Source organism: Anopheles merus, unplaced genomic scaffold (assembly GCF_017562075.2).
Source record: "Anopheles merus strain MAF unplaced genomic scaffold, AmerM5.1 LNR4000821, whole genome shotgun sequence".
Taxonomy (NCBI): domain Eukaryota; kingdom Metazoa; phylum Arthropoda; class Insecta; order Diptera; family Culicidae; genus Anopheles; species Anopheles merus.
In genome coordinates, this window is record NW_024428401.1 from 22050 (window position 1) to 29923 (window position 7874).

Consider the following 7874-nt stretch of genomic DNA (forward strand, 5'->3'; position numbering starts at 1 on the left):
TAGGCGCCAGCTGTGGTCCTAGGTGGCCGTTATCTCTCAAATCAAAGATGTAAGCATTCAAACAAACAGTTACAGTGAGATACAAATTTTGGTGAATACTACTTAATAAAACAAAATTACTTTAAAATAGATGTACATGTTTTTGATCATGTTTTAAGCACATTATTCCCTAAAAAGAAAAGGTTAATTTTGTAAAATATGTTTTAGAAAAAGTTGAAATATAAATGTGTCCCGTTATCGGCTACCGACTGTACAAGATCGATTGTAATTTATTGTAACATGCATCCCGTGCAATTGATTATGCGCCGATCGTCCCTAGCCGCGGTCGCGGCTGCATTGCCTTATGCATATCGAAAGCCATGCATCAGGTCTGTTTGCTCCTCTGTTTCTGGTACAAACGAACCCGAAGCACCTGAAGTACGTGATTGGTGACAGAAGGGATCGATGTAGTCGCACAGCTAGTAGTAGTCCTGCCCCACAGACCGGCCGTCCTGAATGAAGCGCGTAGCGTAGTGCAGCACAATCACTCGCAGCAGAGATCGCCCAAACATCTGATTCAACCGAAAAGGCGCGCTGAGAGACTTGCAAACAGCAAAATAAAAACATCACCACCCGGCGGCGAGCTTTTGACACGAGAGAGCGAGACAGAGAGAGAGAGAGTGAGAGCGAGCGAGAACCCGCGCTCACGAAAGAGTGAGCGAGAGGTAACAACAGCATCCCCTTTACATCGGTTTTGGAGAGATTTTCCCGGAAAGCGCCCGGCAGCGCCTGGTAGTGCGCCCCACTCTTCGAATGCACACACATACACACCCCCGGAACACACTCGGTTCTGCCGAAAACGCACTAAAAGCACAGGAATCTTGCGTTAATTTAGTCAGTTGGTAGCAAGCAGTGCTAACGTTCACATCGGTGCTCGGAAAAATATCGTGTCCTCGGGTTATCTCGTGCTTTGTCGTCGCGATATCGAGCCAGTCGATCAGTTGCAATTCGAACTTCGTCGAGTGATGTTGTGTTAGGCAGAAAGGTGGGCTGGAAGAAGTAGTGCATGAGCGAAGTATTCTTACTATTGATACTAACTCTTGATTGATAGTTTAGAAGGAAAGGGAGATGTTTGTGAACCTAAAACTATTTTTTTTAAATAATATTTCAAAAAACAGAACTGTAAAATGTTCGTAACAGAACGTCAATTTAAACAACACAGTGAAGTGAACCGAACCGGGAAACCGAACACGAATACGATAATACTTAAAAAAGCGAATAATTTTGCATTCTTTAATGAGTTTTGCGCTATTACAGCCATACCCGTTTGTAAGTGCAGCATCTCTGAACGATGCGGCGGGGGGGGGGGGGGGGGGGCGGGGAGGAAAAACGGGGCTTTCGTCGTTAGAATAAAATGAAACCACAGACCGGTGTGGTCAGAGTTTCGGACACGAAGCAAGAAACGGGAACTACTACAAAATAGCGAAAAACCAGCAAGGGGAAAAATAAATCGTAAAACAAAAAAGGTTTGGTAAAAAGCTGTACCATCATAGCACGTGGTACGGTTGCGATGTGGCATTTGGCTTGGTTGGGCGTTTTTGGTCTAGTTGGCTGGACGCACTGCACTGTTGAATGTTTTACTGTAAGATGAGCTGACTGTTAATTATTGCGATAGTTTTTTGTTGTTTTTTTTTATTAAAGTAATTACCATTATTTAATCTTTTGTGCACATTAGTGGTTTAGTGGATTTTTTAAAACTTTAATTATTATTACCGTTCGTCATTGTGTTGTACTCAATCAACAAACAATTAAAGTTTAGCAGAGGTCGGGGTGGATTAAAAGGCGAAAAACAAAAGCATAATTATTTCCTTCACTCCTTTGACAGGTGAATAAAGAAACTTACAAAGGAAACCGAATCAACAGCGAGCAAAACAAATATTCTCGAGTGCGTTTGAAGTGGTTGGAGTGTTTGCCGCGTGCTTTAAGGGGGAGCTAAATTAAAAAGTGATTACGCGCGAGTGTAGTTTTTCCGCCTCCCCCATCACAACAACAGCAGCAACAACAAACCCCGAAAAGTAATTAATATTTTCCGCAACTACCAACGGCGAGTGCAAAAGACTTTCGTGCGTCAGTTGCAAGGCAAGTTCGTTCGTTTGGTCAAAACAGTTGGTCATACTAGTGCGTGTGAGGCTGTGGCTGGCGTACGGCGCCACGTTGATGTGCAAGCGTTCCGGCGGCTAGTTTTGTGTCATCCTTCAGCCCAACAGGTTTGTAAATGTTGTTTGTATTGAGTGTTTTTTTTTGTTTTGTTTTATTACATTATGATAATAGTACCGTCTTGTTGGGTGGGGTTCAGGGCCAGCGGCGGGTTGGGTTGGGCCGTGTGGCAATAAAATCATGATCATACGCCGCAACGCGATCGGGATTTGCCGAAAGGTTTTTTGTTTTATTGCTTTTGTTTTCCTTTCCCTGTCTGGCGGGTGCGTTGTTTGTTTGGCCTTTTGTCATTTATTTTAACCTTTGCTTTTGGCTGCAAACGCGCATCAATTATCGTACGATACTGCTACGGATGGGATTTCCCGGCAGTAAAAGGGATTAGAACAGCGAAATTCACCCCGACAGGTGAAATGCTAAATCGGTTATATTGATGGTATGCCATCAAGCGGTAATAATGATCGATTATTATGTGTGTGGTTTTTTTTTAATGTTCAAACTTCTCATGGCGAAAAAAAACATGAATCGTTTGCTTATTGCGCACTATACTGTTCTCAACCTGTTTGATAATCTGTATGAAATGTGCGTCGTAAGTTTGCTGTTAAGGAATTATAAATGAGTATTAATATGACAATTTGTATTGAATGTGGTCAAAGTTCTTCGGACGATTGTGTCACAATGTCATGCAATGTCATTCGGCGTTGCGAGATAAAAAAATATGTTTTGCTTTTGGCGCAACAGTAATCAAGCACATTAATAATAATATTATTATTGATCAAAATCGTCAAGCTATCAAGCCATATCAAATTTAAATTTACGATACGTCAGAACAACAATTGCAAATATTGGCGCTTTGGAAATGACTTTCAAAGGTTAATATAAAAAAAAACACATATATTGATTAATTTTCCTGCATCAACTGCAATTGCAGGAATTGCCAAAATATCGTTGCAACGGTTTCATGTCCGCAGTGATAAAGATTAAATGATTCTGAAAGTCAATTTTATTACTTCCTCAATTAGAAAAAAACCTGTGTTTGAACATGGCTAGAACACATGAGCAATTTCCTTTCTAAATTTGTGTGTGCGTCTTTTTTTTAAAGAGCCATCAACTGCAGTTGCAACTTAAAGGCCGGGCTACATTGATCGTAGTCGCAAGTGTAATTTCGATTTTCACTAGCGCATCTGGCGGCGGCTGACCGAAGCATTTGGCAAACAATTTGGAGCCGCTCCAGAAAATACCTATTATTCCATGTTTTTTACTTTAACTTGACTGGAAAAGCTTTGTAATTGATAGACAAACATATTGTGCAAGTATTTCAGCCGTTTTCGCATAAAAAAACGATGAAAAAACTACTTAATTTTGAGATCCGGTGCGACCATTCTCTTGATGACCAAAAAAAGCTTCCACCAGCCGCCGCCAGATGTGCTAGTGAAAATAAAAATTACGCTTGCGAGTACGATCAATCTAGCCCGGCCTTAATGTAAGCAATTAAGTTCGGGTGCTATTTTTAGCGATTGCTATCGAATTGCTTTACTACGCCATAAATTTGTTACTTTCAAATCACCTCTAAAATTGGGAGTCAAATAAAGTGCAGCGTGCAATTGATTATTTATTAAATTTATTCACTCCCTCCCCATTTATCAATATTTGCTGGCAGTGTAAACAAAAAGGCTAAATAAAAATCACACCATTCCAATTGAAATCGCGGTGTGTTGGTAGTGCATAACGAAAACACCTTTCAAACGACAATAACAGTAGGCTTTTTCTTTGCAACCGTACGTAATACCTTTGGGTTATTTTTGGGTTATTTTTTTCTACTACTTCACTCCTCATCGCAATCTTTCGGCACATATTTCACGTCCAATTGGTTTTCCCACGCAAAGTTTCTGCCTATCTCTCTCTCACCCGAGGCTTGTTGTGTGTTGTGTGGTCGTTCGTTGTGTATCGTCTGCTATCGCACCTTATTACTACGAGGTCGGGGAAAATCATCCGTCTGGAAAAACAAACCATGCGCCGTATCGCTGTCGATCAATGCGTTGGCCGTGTTTGGGCGTCTGTTGCTGTGTGTGTGTGTGTGTGGTTGCTGGTGAAAAGTTAAATATTCTCTAGAAAAGCCACAGTGACGGGGAGCTGAAACCTGTGCTTATTATGCTACTCCCAGCACCTGAATATTGATGCCAAGGGGCACGGGGATCAGTGTGTCCTTTTTTTAGAGAGTTGTCTTCATTTCAATGCCAGATGCTAGAATATTATGTTTGGAGATTCCAAATGTCTAAAAGTCGATTTAGTGGTGCAAGTTGATTCATCAAAGATCGGTTTTATATTTTAAAATATTTTGCAATATAATGGGTTTTATTCGATTCCTTACTCCGTAAACCATATCAAGTGTGCTTCTTTGACTTTTCCTTACAAATGTACACCCAACTTCACGATAAATTGAAAATCAATTTGATTAAATTCGTATTTGTCTTGCAACCAATCGAGCCACTTCTTTTCAGCTCTTCGGTCTTTATTTATTCTAAAGAAAAGCACATTGAAAAGACCATCCACTGTCCGCCTTAGTTTTTGCCACCGTTTTGTTACATATAACCGCTCTCACACTCCAAGGTTGTAACACTAAAAAATCACGTTCAAAGTTGTCAAAAAAAAACAATCATCTTAAATGCTAAGAATTTGTGTCTTTGCGCATCTTCGAAAGTATGCTCACAAAAAAAAGCGCAAACGATTATTTCGTGATTGAACTCCGTTCGTCACCTGCAAAGCAGAAAAGGCAGGGAAAAGAATTACTTGTAAAAGTCCGCGAAACATTCATAACGGCACGAACTATTGATGAAAGTGAACGGCAAGCATTTTGGAGCAGGAGCTTCGAAAAATGTTTGGGAAAATCATAAACGTAATGAATTCACGAAATGTTTTCCCCCCTTTCCACACGTTTCCACAAAACCGATGAACGGGAACAGGAGTTTTCTGCCAAAAGAAAAACTACATCGATTGGAAATAAGGAAAAGCGTCACTAGAGGCTCGTTGTAAGCGGGGAAAAGTTTCCGCCCAGGTGTACGACGTGAGAAACTGGGCGAAAAAGTAAGCAGCTAGTGTGTTTACGTTCGATGTTCAGCAGTCACTGTTGATCTTTGGCTGTTTGTTGCGGAACGGAGTGCAAAAGTAGCAATTGAATTTTGGTATTTGGTGTTCTGGTAAAGGAAAAGTCACAGAACCGGGTTTGCTGATTCTGTGTGGCAAAACTTCAAACTACCGTAAATTGGGAAGTCAAATAGAGAAAAGTCTAAAGGAAGGGAATGTTTCGTTGGGATCATAAAAAAGAGAAGATCAATATAGGTTGAAATAAACAAACAGGAGTTAGGAAAAGACGTAAACCGTAATTATAGTACAGAATCGTAATAAACTCCTGTCAATATATTTATTTGCTTCTGTATTAACTTAGGGTTTCTTTTTGAAACCCCTTTAAAAGCTTAATTTTTCATTTTATCAACCATTATCCAAAAACAACGTGCAAAACAAATCTGCTTAAACCAATTAATCAAACTTGATACGCAAAATGGGCAAACTCTTGATAGCGTTCTGCGTTGAGCGATGGCTTGAAACCCATGAAACCTAATTAATTAAAACTTACTCGAAAGCATCGCTGCAAAGGCACGAACCGTGCATCATTTTCAATCAGAGTCGAACATCATTTTGCCCATAATTTTGCACTCGTAAAATGGGGTTTGCCTCCCTTTGTTTTGTTCCTTTTTTTGCTGGCCAACAGCGACGCTCGACGCTCGAAAGATTCCGTCAAACTCGACGCTAAGTAAATGCAAATATACACAGTTGAGAAATTTCGTCCCCCTTTTCCTGCGAAGTGGAAACTTTGTGCCGGAATGGTGAGACAGTCGAAAGGTGGTGAAGGGCCGGCAAAAAACGGCCCGTGCAACGGCCAAGGTTAATCAAACATCGGCAGACTGGAAAGGGAGCAAGAGGAAAAAGGGTTTATTAGTATCGAGTGTGGTAAGGAGCGGTTGAAGAGTGGTCAGTAGGCACAAGAAGTTGAATGAAGGCTGGAGGATGGTAACGGGACTTTACTCAAAAGAGCACTGAGCCGATTTTCTTTCCCACGCTGCCGGTATCCTTCCAGCAACCCTTAGCAGCTTGCCAATGTTCTCTTTCTTCCTTTGAGTGGGCTCATTAAATTTATTGCAAATAATGATGCTGAATCACTTCGCACACCGGCGGCATGCCAACCTTTTCGGTGCCATCCGGAAAACAATTTGCCAATGTCCGTTGTCAGTAAATACAGCTTGAAAACTTGAAACCCACCCCTCCCCAAAACCTTTTTTGCTGGTGAGCGAACGGAAAAAGATTCCCCGTAGTAATTCAGTTACTTACGGAGCTTCTTTGGGCGTAAGGCTGATGTCCCTTCTTGAGGATGGAATTTTGGGTGGGGGTTGGAGTTTGTTGTGCTCGTGGTTGGGGGTTGCAGGAATGTGCACGTGATGCCAAAGAAATTCCTTAACGTTACCAGCAAGAAAGCACGAAAAGAATGGCACGGTGAGCAATCTGCCAGTTTTCTTAATTTACGGTGTGGTGTATGGGATGCACGCCCTGACTGCGCTAGCGTGGATAATGGACAATGGTCGAAAATTAAAGTTTTTTCTCATTTTCATAATCCCGAGGCATAAATTTAAATTTTTTCGGGAACATTTATACGTCCATTTAACGTGAAACATGTTTTATTAGCTAAAGTTTTTCACACAATTGTAGCTTCATTTCGGCAGGTAGAGTTGGGTTTGTGTCCTGGCTATAAAACGCCTAAAGGTCTGCAATCAATTTTAACCACACAAATATAACCTAATTCATGTGTACCATTGCAAATCACATTTATTATCTCATTTTAATGTGATTGTTTGTATGTTTGTATGTATAGAAGTTAGCTATACATACATTCTTGTAAATTCTTACATATTTGATCATTACATTGGAAAAGCACGCAGATTCGAATATCTTGCTCAAAAGGATGACGCAGGACAATCCGAAACCCCAACAACAATCCGGTTATTCCGAAAAGGACTAATCGCACTTGTTTGCATGCTTCTGTGCGTTGCCATCATCTGCGTTCACGATTATTTTCGTTTGGTTGGCTAAGGATCACTTTCTTTCTTGCACACACAATAACAGAAAACGCCATTTCTTCTGTGCAAAACTCAACCGGCAGCGTGGGACAAATAATTGGATTTATCATCAGATTTGTAACGATTGATCTTTTTTTTTTTTCTCTTTCTCCGTTCCGTTTGAGTGACAACATCCCTCCAGTTAAATGTGACATGTTGCTTTTGCATGTTCCTTTTTTCTCTCTCTCAACCTCATGGGAATGCGTCTGCCATTGTGGCAAGGGTTCCAGAGAAATGGTTGTAAGCATGGATATTTTTGAATAGATTTGACTAGATCGCATACGATGTTTCGATTTCGTTTTGAGAAAGGTTCTGATAGAACCCCTTTTATTATTTACTTCATCATGAGAATAATCTTTAAACTGTAGCGTTTGATAGTCGAAGTGATTCTTTAAAATCGTCTATCCTTTCCCTATCGAAACCCCTTACTATTTAGCAGGATTATAACGAACATCCAAAACGAAGGACCTGGTACAAGGAGTAAAACCTCCACCCAGTAACAGATGGCACAAA